This window comes from Bufo bufo, chromosome 3 (assembly GCF_905171765.1).
Source record: "Bufo bufo chromosome 3, aBufBuf1.1, whole genome shotgun sequence".
Lineage (NCBI taxonomy): Eukaryota > Metazoa > Chordata > Amphibia > Anura > Bufonidae > Bufo > Bufo bufo.
In genome coordinates, this window is record NC_053391.1 from 686,211,609 (window position 1) to 686,221,181 (window position 9,573).

General features: G+C 54.6%; 1 protein-coding gene across 2 annotated transcripts in view; it reads right to left on the minus strand.

The window, feature by feature from the left end:
* FAM168A (family with sequence similarity 168 member A) overlaps positions 1 to 6,559 on the minus strand; it is a 75,373-nt gene extending 68,814 nt beyond the window's left edge. For both annotated transcript variants that reach the window (XM_040426499.1, XM_040426498.1), the window contains exon 1: positions 6,474 to 6,559. The gene's annotated coding sequence lies outside the window, so the exon portion shown is untranslated. The remainder of the gene's footprint in view (positions 1 to 6,473) is intronic.
* Positions 6,560 to 9,573: the final 3,014 nt, after the last annotated feature.

The window sequence follows — 9,573 nt, forward strand, 5'->3', positions numbered from 1 at the left end:
CACTAGAGTTCAGACGCGCAACGTTTTCGTGGTGCTGGAGCTAGATTTACCAAGACTTGTTATCAGAGAGAGAAGGTCTCACAATATCTTCACAAGTCCTAACTGTAGGGGCCTTCTGGTCCTCAGCCTACAAGGGTCGCCCTCACTGCAAACCCAATGGAACACATGGCTCCAGCTATACCTCCAAGGTCACCACGGGTTTCAGGCTTCAATAGGTTTGGGATGGTCCCATAGTCACAGTGGGTTTCAGGCTTCAAGGTCACCATGGGTTTCAGGCTTCAATAGGTTTGGGATGATCCCATAGTCATCATCGGTTTCAGGCTTCAATAGGTTTGGGATGGTCCCATAGTCACCATGGGTTTCAGGCTTCAATAGGTTTGGGTTGGTCCCATAGTCACCATGGGTTTCAGGCTTCAATAGGTTTGGGTTGGTCCCATAGTCACCATGGGTTTCAGGCTTCAATAGGTTTGGGTTGGTCCCATAGTCACCATGGGTTTCAGGCTTCAATAGGTTTGGGTTGGTCCCATAGTCACCATGGGTTTCAGGCTTCAATAGGTTTGGGTTGGTCCCATAGTCACCATGGGTTTCAGGCTTCAATAGGTTTGGGATGGTCCCATGGTCACAATGGGTTTCAGGGTTCAAGGTCACCATGGGTTTCAGGCGTCAATAGGTTTGGGTTGGTCCCATAGTCACCATGAGTTTCAGGCTTCAAGGTCACCATAGGTTTCAGGCTTCAATAGGTTTGGGATGGTCCCATAGTCACAATGGGTTTCAGGCTTCAAGGTCACCATAGGTTTCAGGCTTCAAGGTTTGGGTTGGTCCCATAGTCCTGGAATAAACTCCCTCTAATGAAGCCGAGAGGAAGGCGCACGTGGTGCGACATTGAGATTGACCAAGGTCGTACATTGCAAACAAAACGTTGCAAGAACATCCATCAGGAAATCATGTAAGGTCTACTCAATCCTGCAGAAGTTGCCCTCAGGGAAGGCCATCTTTATCTGATCAGTGGGACCAGCACCCCTGCCGATCTTCTGTTCTGCAGGAGCTCCAGGACTTAGGACAGGCCATTTTGTGTGAAGAAAACCTTGAGGTGGCCATACCCATTGCATGAATTAAGGCCAAACCTTCTAATTTCAGCAGAACCAGCAACCCCCCCCCCGAGGAAGTTGGTGGACTGCTGACTACACGCGTTGCTCCCATGCTCTCCCCCCCCCCCCCCCCCCAAACGGCAGTTGTCAGGGTAGCAAAGGGTCAGGCATGTTCAATTTCGACATGACAGATCCTTTGTTCTCACTGGAAATACACCACCAGCAGGTGTCCGGCAGTGGCTTATTCCCCGCTCCGAGCCAAGCCTGCATGTGTACGAGGGGGTTAGAGGAATAACTCTTGGTGGACGGCTTAAAGAGGTGCTCTAGGATTTACATATTAGCGGCCTAGCCCCAGGACAGGTCATCAATATGAGAGGGGTGGGGGGGGGGGGGGGGGTCTGACTTCTGGTACCCCGGCGGAGCTCTGGTGAGCGCAGCAGCCTCCGCACAGCGCCATACACTGGATAGTGGCTGTGCTTGGTATTGCATTGGGACAGAGCTGTAACTCGGCCATGTGATCGATGAACGTGACATCACCGGCCTAGGAAGAGGCCCGAGCTCCAACGCAGCCTCATCATACAGCTGATCGTTGGGGGTCCGGGGAGTCAGACCCCCGCCAATCTCATATCGATTAACTATCAGTTTTGAAATGTTAGACAACCCCTTTAAAAGGTATAAAACATAGTTTGACCAGTGACTATATCCCTCAACGACATCTCTAGAAAGAAGAAATCCTTGTTTCTGTCAAAAGTGTTGGTTTGTCCATTACACTGTCGAGAGACCCCGTTGTAAACCAGCAGATCCAACGCCAACCTCTCGTCTATGGCAGAAAAACCCCACCGATCAGATGTTCTGCAGCAGCTCCGTCCACTGTGTCGTAGATGGAGCCGATTAATGCGGTGTGGCGCCCACTGAAGTGCATACTGCAGTAACCCGCTCCGTCCACTGTCGAGCCAGTGTCAGCGGCTGATCAGCATCAATAGTGACGCCTACCCTGAAGAGTAGGGTGCCAGCTGTATAATGCTGCCAGGAACCGCAAATGATGCCGCAAACAAGGCTTTTGAGCCCCTGTGCCATAACAGCATGCTTGCCGCAACGTACTAATGCGTTTCAGGGCGGGGGGGGGGGTTAAAGGGATTGTCCAGCAAAGCGAAACTACTACTATTAAAACAGCTCATGCCGAGTTACCAGTCATCGGCTGAGCGGGCATTTCCTGCACGTCAAGTGGCATTAGGCAGCAGAGGGCAGCAGGGCATACAGGTAATTCAGACTGTGCATCTCCTCCTCCATTCCTCTGCAGCATTCTGACAATATGGAAGCTGCTCTGCCCAAAATAGTTTTAGCTGGCAATCGCAGGTTCACTGCCACGTCTGCTGCCCTTGGAGGGGGGTAGAATGATGCAGAGAAGAACAGATGGCGCTGCTGGCATGTAAGTTGGTTGCACCTCTGCAGCCTGCGCCTCTATCATGGCCGTGAAGCGCGTTGCACCCCCCGTCTCTCCATCCCTGATACACCCCAGGCAGGAATGGTTGAAACGCACAATGCTAAATCATTTCGGACACGTGCGAGGATCCCGCGAGCGGACGCACCGCTTGTCAGCCTCATCAGCCGCACGCTGCGGATGCCGAATACCAAATGCGAATCTGTGTTTTCTCGGCGCACAGAGCAGGATGGATAATTATCCGACAACACTACAGGCATCCAGGAGCCGCATTACATTACACGCCGCCTCTCCCGGGAGGTCAGCGCCGCCGCCGCGCCGCCTTGGTTCCTTTGAAGGGGCTGCACATTTTGCAACATCCTTCACGACACAAAGGGCTCCGTGTAACTCGACGACTGCATTGAAATCCCATTAAGGCAGTCGGGAGGAATGAGGACACAATGGCGAGAGGTGCAAACACAGCTGTGGAGGGGCCGGAACAAAAGGCTCCTCCACAGACATGCACCTTGCAGGAGGGGGCTGCATACACTGCTCCAAGGGCAGCGCTCCCCCACCATGCAGCCTCGGGATCGCTCCGAGCTGCTCCAGGGAAGGGGCATCCTGGGGGCTCATCAATAATGCAGGCGCTTAACACCGATCTCCTCCACTTGGAAGACAAGTCACCCGGGGCCGGAAATTCACAAGCAAGAAGATGAAAGGAACGCTCTACCTGCAGTCTGTCGCCCCTCGACTCGCTGCGTGCAATCTACGGTTCCCCGGTGTCATCCAGCGGTGATCATGGGGACATGACATATTACCGCTGCTTATATCAGCGCCTCATATGGAGCCCTGACCACTGGGGCCCCTGACGATCACTCGTGCCCCCTCCCCCTTTGAATGCAGTGGCGGCCATGCATGCGAGCTGCCGCGCCAATCAATTCCATGGGAGATAGAGATTCACAGAGATGAATGGCGAGAGCGCGCGGATCCGCCACTCCATTCAAAACAGGAGGAACACGGGCCCCATTCTAGAGATCAGCAGGGGCCCCGCTGGTCAGACAGCCGCCAATTAGACGCCCATTCCTTATTCTGTTGCTGAAATGAATGGAGTGGCTCGACCAGGTGCTCCATTCATTGCAAATCTACCAGGGTACATGGACGTTATAAAGGAGGGGTCCTCGCTCAGAGCAGAGAGCTGGAGGAACCCTGCTCATACATCCTCAAACTGCGGCCCTCCAGCTGTTGCAAAACTACAACTCCCAGCATGCCCGAACAGCCTACAGGTATCAGCCTACAGCAGGGCATGGTGGGAGTTGTAGCTTTACAACAGCTGGAGGGCCGCAGGTTGAGGATGCCTGCTTTAGATGCTACAAGTCGCCCGGAAAGAGGTGCCTCCAAATACCAGTAAAGCATTGGGGGGCCGTCTGTCGTGTAGCAGACGGTGGTCACCCAGACATAAAATGGAGCGGTTGCTAGGAAACACATGTCTATAACCGCCCTACAGGTGCCCGCTAGTGGAAACCAGGGTCCCACTGGATGGATTGGCATCTGTCCTGGAGATAAGCGGCGACATCTAGTGAAACACACTGACGCTGAGCGCTCACACCGGCTTCTTAGAGGATTGTGTGGCCAGATGGTCAAATCCATACTGCCCTTCCCTGGTGTAGATACACCACACATAGTAGTATAATCAGCTACATCTCACAAAACACAACATACCGCTAACCCCCGTGACAGCTGAGCGCTATACCGCTAACCCCCGTGACAGCTGAGCGCTATACCGCTAACCCCGTGACAGCTGAGCGCTATACCGCAAACCCCGTGACAGCTGAGCGCTATACCGCAAACCCCGTGACAGCTGAGCGCTATACCGCAAACCCCGTGACAGCTGAGCGCTATACCGCAAACCCCGGGACAGCTGAGCGCTATACCGCAAACCCCGTGACAGCTGAGCGCTATACCGCAAACCCCGTGACAGCTGAGCGCTATACCGCAAACCCCGTGACAGCTGAGCGCTATACCGCAAACCCCGTGACAGCTGAGCGCTATACCGCAAACCCCGTGACAGCTGAGCGCTATACCGCAAACCCCGTGACAGCTGAGCGCTATACCGCAAACCCCGTGACAGCTGAGCGCTATACCGCAAACCCCGTGACAGCTGAGCGCTATACCGCAAATCCCGTGACAGCTGAGCGCTATACCGCAAACCCCGTGACAGCTGAGCGCTATACCGCAAACCCCGTGACAGCTGAGCGCTATACCGCTAACCCCCGTGACAGCTGAGCGCTATACCGCTAACCCCCGTGACAGCTGAGCGCTATACCGCTAACCCCCGTGACAGCTGAGCGCTATACCGCTAACCCCGTGACAGCTGAGCGCTATACCGCTAACCCCCGTGACAGCTGAGCGCTATACCGCTAACCCCCGAGACAGCTGAGCGCTATACCGCTAACCCCAGTGACAGCTGAGCGCTATACCGCTATACAGTCTTACTTCCCCATATCACCACTCAACTCACCTGGAATTGGAAGAGTCTTAGATTACTTTATGCAGCAAGTGTGGTAAGGAGGACATATTACATCACTGTCACGTATGATAGCAGCACACACATTCCAGTACACACCGCGCCGCCAACGTGTAGCATCCCAGCCTGCGCCATAGACGCATCACTTTATCCACTACGTGGCGCTCACATACGCTGCAGCGCAGTACAGAAGTTGTCATCACTCCCATCAGTTCCTGTCCCCACTGAAGCTCACTGGATGTACCATAAGCCTCCGACAGATGTGGTCCCCACCTATGTCAAGATCAGGGGGGCTCCCGCTCATGCGCCGCTCTTCCCACTGACCACTATGGGAGCAGGCTTCCAATTTATGGAACTGCCATAGAAGTGAATGGAGAGAGAGAGGGGCCCCGATGAGGAGACAGGAATAATGTTATCCATCAACATTGTTATCCGCCACCAATACCCCCGGCCCCTGCCGCCACCAATACCCCCGGCCCCTGCCGCCAGACGCCACCAATACCCCCGGCCCCTGCCGCCAGACGCCACCAATACCCCCGGCCCCTGCCGCCAGAAGCCACCAATACCCCCGGCCCCTGCCACCACGCGCCACCAATACCCCCGGCCCATGCCGCCACGCGCCACCAAAACCCCCGGCCCATGCCGCCAGACGCCACCAATACCCCCGGCCCCTGCCGCCAGACGCCACCAATACCCCCGGCCCCTGCCGCCAGACGCCACCAATACCCCCGGCCCCTGCCGCCAGACGCCACCAATACCCCCGGCCACTGCCGCCAGAAGCCACCAATACCCCCGGCCCATGCCGCCCCGCGCCACCAATACCCCCGGCCCATGCCGCCCCGCGCCACCAATACCCCCAGCCCATGCCGCCACGCGCCACCAATACCCCCGGCCCATGCCGCCACGCGCCACCAATACCCCCAGCCCATGCCGCCACGCGCCGCCAATACCCCCGGCCCCTGCCACCAGACGCCACCAATACCCCCGGCCCATACTGCCAGACGCCACCAATACCCCCGGCCCATGCCGCCAGACGCCACCATGGCCCTTGGCGGCAGTCGTTACCAAAAGCTCAACGTGGGCTGACGGACGCCACCAATAACTAAACTCATACCACCAACACCTCAACGCGCCAAACTGCACACCACCTTGTCAGCACCTCAGCGCGCCGTATAGCTGGGACCTACCTCACATCCCCCAGATCCGGTCCTATCCAATTACATACCAATATTAATAACAGGACCCCCCCCCCCACCATATTTACAGGTTTATTTTTCGTACGGATGGATCAGCCCCCAACCATATCGACACAGACCCCGGACTCCCAGCGCCCCTCCCCCATACTCCCCTCAGCAGCATCTCCCCCATTGCCGCCCCCTCCCCCGCTCTGATCCCCCCCACATACTGCGCCCCCAGAGCCGGGCCCCCCGCAGACACTTACCGCTGTGCCAGAATCCTCCGCAGCCGTGTCCCGGGTCTGATGGTGTCAGCTCCGTCCTCTCCTCTGTGTGCGAGCGAAGAAGGCGGAGAGAAGGAGGAGGGGAGCTTGTCACCGTGACGTCACCTCCGGGTGGGGGGAGGAGACCCCCGGATACCCGGGGTGACCCCGAGAGCGGCCCTGACACCCAGATACCCCACTATACATGTGCGGGGGAGACCCCAAAATATACACCACATGTGAGGGGGAGACCCCAATATATACACCACATGTGAGGGGAGACCCCAATATACACACCACATGTGAGGGGGGGAGACCCCAATATACACACCACATGTGAGGGGAGAGACCCCAATATACACACCACATGTGAGGGGGAGACCCCAATATACACACCACATGTGAGGGGGAGACCCCAATATATACACCACATGTGAGGGGGAGACCCCAATATATACACCACATGTGAGGGGAGACCCCAATATATACACCACATGTGAGGGGGAGACCCCAATATATACACCATATGTGAGGGGGGAGACCCCAATATATACACCACATGTGAGGGGGAGACCCCAATATATACACCATATGTGAGGGGGGAGACCCCAATATATACACCACATGTGAGGGGGGAGACCCCAATATACACACCACATGTGAGGGGGAGACCCCAATATATACACCACATGTGAGGGGAGACCCCAATATATACACCACATGTGAGGGGGAGACCCCAATATACACACCACATGTGAGGGGGAGACCCCAATATATACACCACATGTGAGGGGGAGACCCCAATATACACACCACATGTGAGGGGGAGACCCCAATATATACACCATATGTGAGGGGGAGACCCCAATATATACACCACATGTGAGGGGAGACCCCAATATACACACCACATGTGAGGGGGAGACCCCAATATATACACCACATGTGAGGGGGAGACCCCAATATACACACCACATGTGAGGGGGAGACCCCAATATACACACCACATGTGAGGGGAGACCCCAATATACACACCACATGTGAGGGGGGAGACCCCAATATATACACCACATGTGAGGGGGAGACCCCAATATACACACCACATGTGAGGGGGAGACCCCAATATATACACCACATGTGAGGGGGAGACCCCAATATACACACCACATGTGAGGGGGGGAGACCCCAATATATACACCACATGTGCGGGGGAGACCCCAATATACACACCACATGTGAGGGGGGGAGACCCCAATATACACACCACATGTGAGGGGGAGACCCCAATATATACACCACATGTGAGGGGGAGACCCCAATATACACACCACATGTGAGGGGGGAGACCCCAATAAACACACCACATGTGAGGGGGAGACCCCAATATATACACCACATGTGAGGGGAGACCCCAATATACACACCACATGTGAGGGGGGAGACCCCAATATATACACCACATGTGAGGGGGAGACCCCAATATACACACCACATGTGAGGGGGAGACCCCAATATACACACCACATGTGAGGGGGGGAGACCCCAATATATACACCACATGTGCGGGGGAGACCCCAATATACACACCACATGTGAGGGGGGAGACCCCAATAAACACACCACATGGGAGGGGGAGACCCCAATATACACACCACATGTGAGGGGGAGACCCCAATATACACACCACATGTGAGGGGGGAGACCCCAATATACACACCACATGTGAGGGGGGAGACCCCAATAAACACACCACATGTGAGGGGGAGACCCCAATATACACACCACATGTGAGGGGGGAGACCCCAATAAACACACCACATGGGAGGGGGAGACCCCAATATACACACCACATGTGAGGGGGAGACCCCAATATATACACCACATGGGAGGGGGAGACCCCAATATACACACCACATGTGAGGGGGGGGAGACCCCAATATACACACCACATGTGAGGGGGGGGGAGACCCCAATATACACACCACATGTGAGGGGGGGGAGACCCCAATATACGCACCACATGTGAGGGGGGAGACCCCAATATACGCACCACATGTGAGGGGGAGACCCCAGTATATACACCACATGGGAGGGGGGGGGGAGATGCAGGACACCAGGGGAAGCCTAAACATGTTACCTCTTAGGGGCAGACTCAGTGGAGGGACCCCCAATATACCCTCACCAGTCCTGACCCCCCTGCAGGCCCACGATACACAGGGAGACCCCAATATACCTGCTATAAGGGAAGACCTATCACTGCATAGCGTACAGGACCCCGACCCTGGGTAGAAGGGCCTCACTATAAGGCCTCATGCACACAAACGTATTCTCTTTCCGTGTCTGTTCCGTTTTTTTTTTGCGGACCGTATACAAAACCATTCATTTCAATTGGTCCGCAAAACAATACGGAAGTTACTCCGTGTGCATGCCGTTTCCGTATTTACATTCCACAAAAAGATAGAACACGTCCTATTCTTGTCGGCATTACGGACAGGACGCTTCTATTAGGGGCCGTTCTGTGTGAACGAGCCCTGAGGGATCAGTGTAAATTCCTGTCTTTTTTACTACTTTTGTGCAATAATCGCTGCTTTCCAGGAGGCAGAGCCCGTTCACTTTCGCTCTGTTGTAGCCGTACGTGGCTTGTTTTTTTCTGCGGAGCATCAAGTACTTTTCATTGGTGGCACTTTTGAGGGGTACATAGAACTTATTGATTAACAATTATTATTATTTTGGGGGGCAGGAGTGAATAGAAAAAAGACAATTCCATGGTTTTTTTAGATGCATTGAAGGGGTTCTGCACTTTGTTTAACCTGATGAGCCATCCTCTGGATAGCGGGCCGGCAAGCACCGCGTGATATCATATGTGCGTGTGTGGCTTTTTATACAAAATAGAACCACTTTTATGAAAAAAATATATACTTTATTAACCTTTGACTATTTTTCTTCTCACTAGGAGACATTCTGCTCCGAGAATCCCATTATACTGCAAAAGAAAGTGCAAATGATATGTTTCTGTGTATTCTGTCTGCACATGGTCATCACAGGCCGTACTCTTAGCCACCACTAGATGGGGCTGGTGTCACCCTCTATATGAGGACAGTGT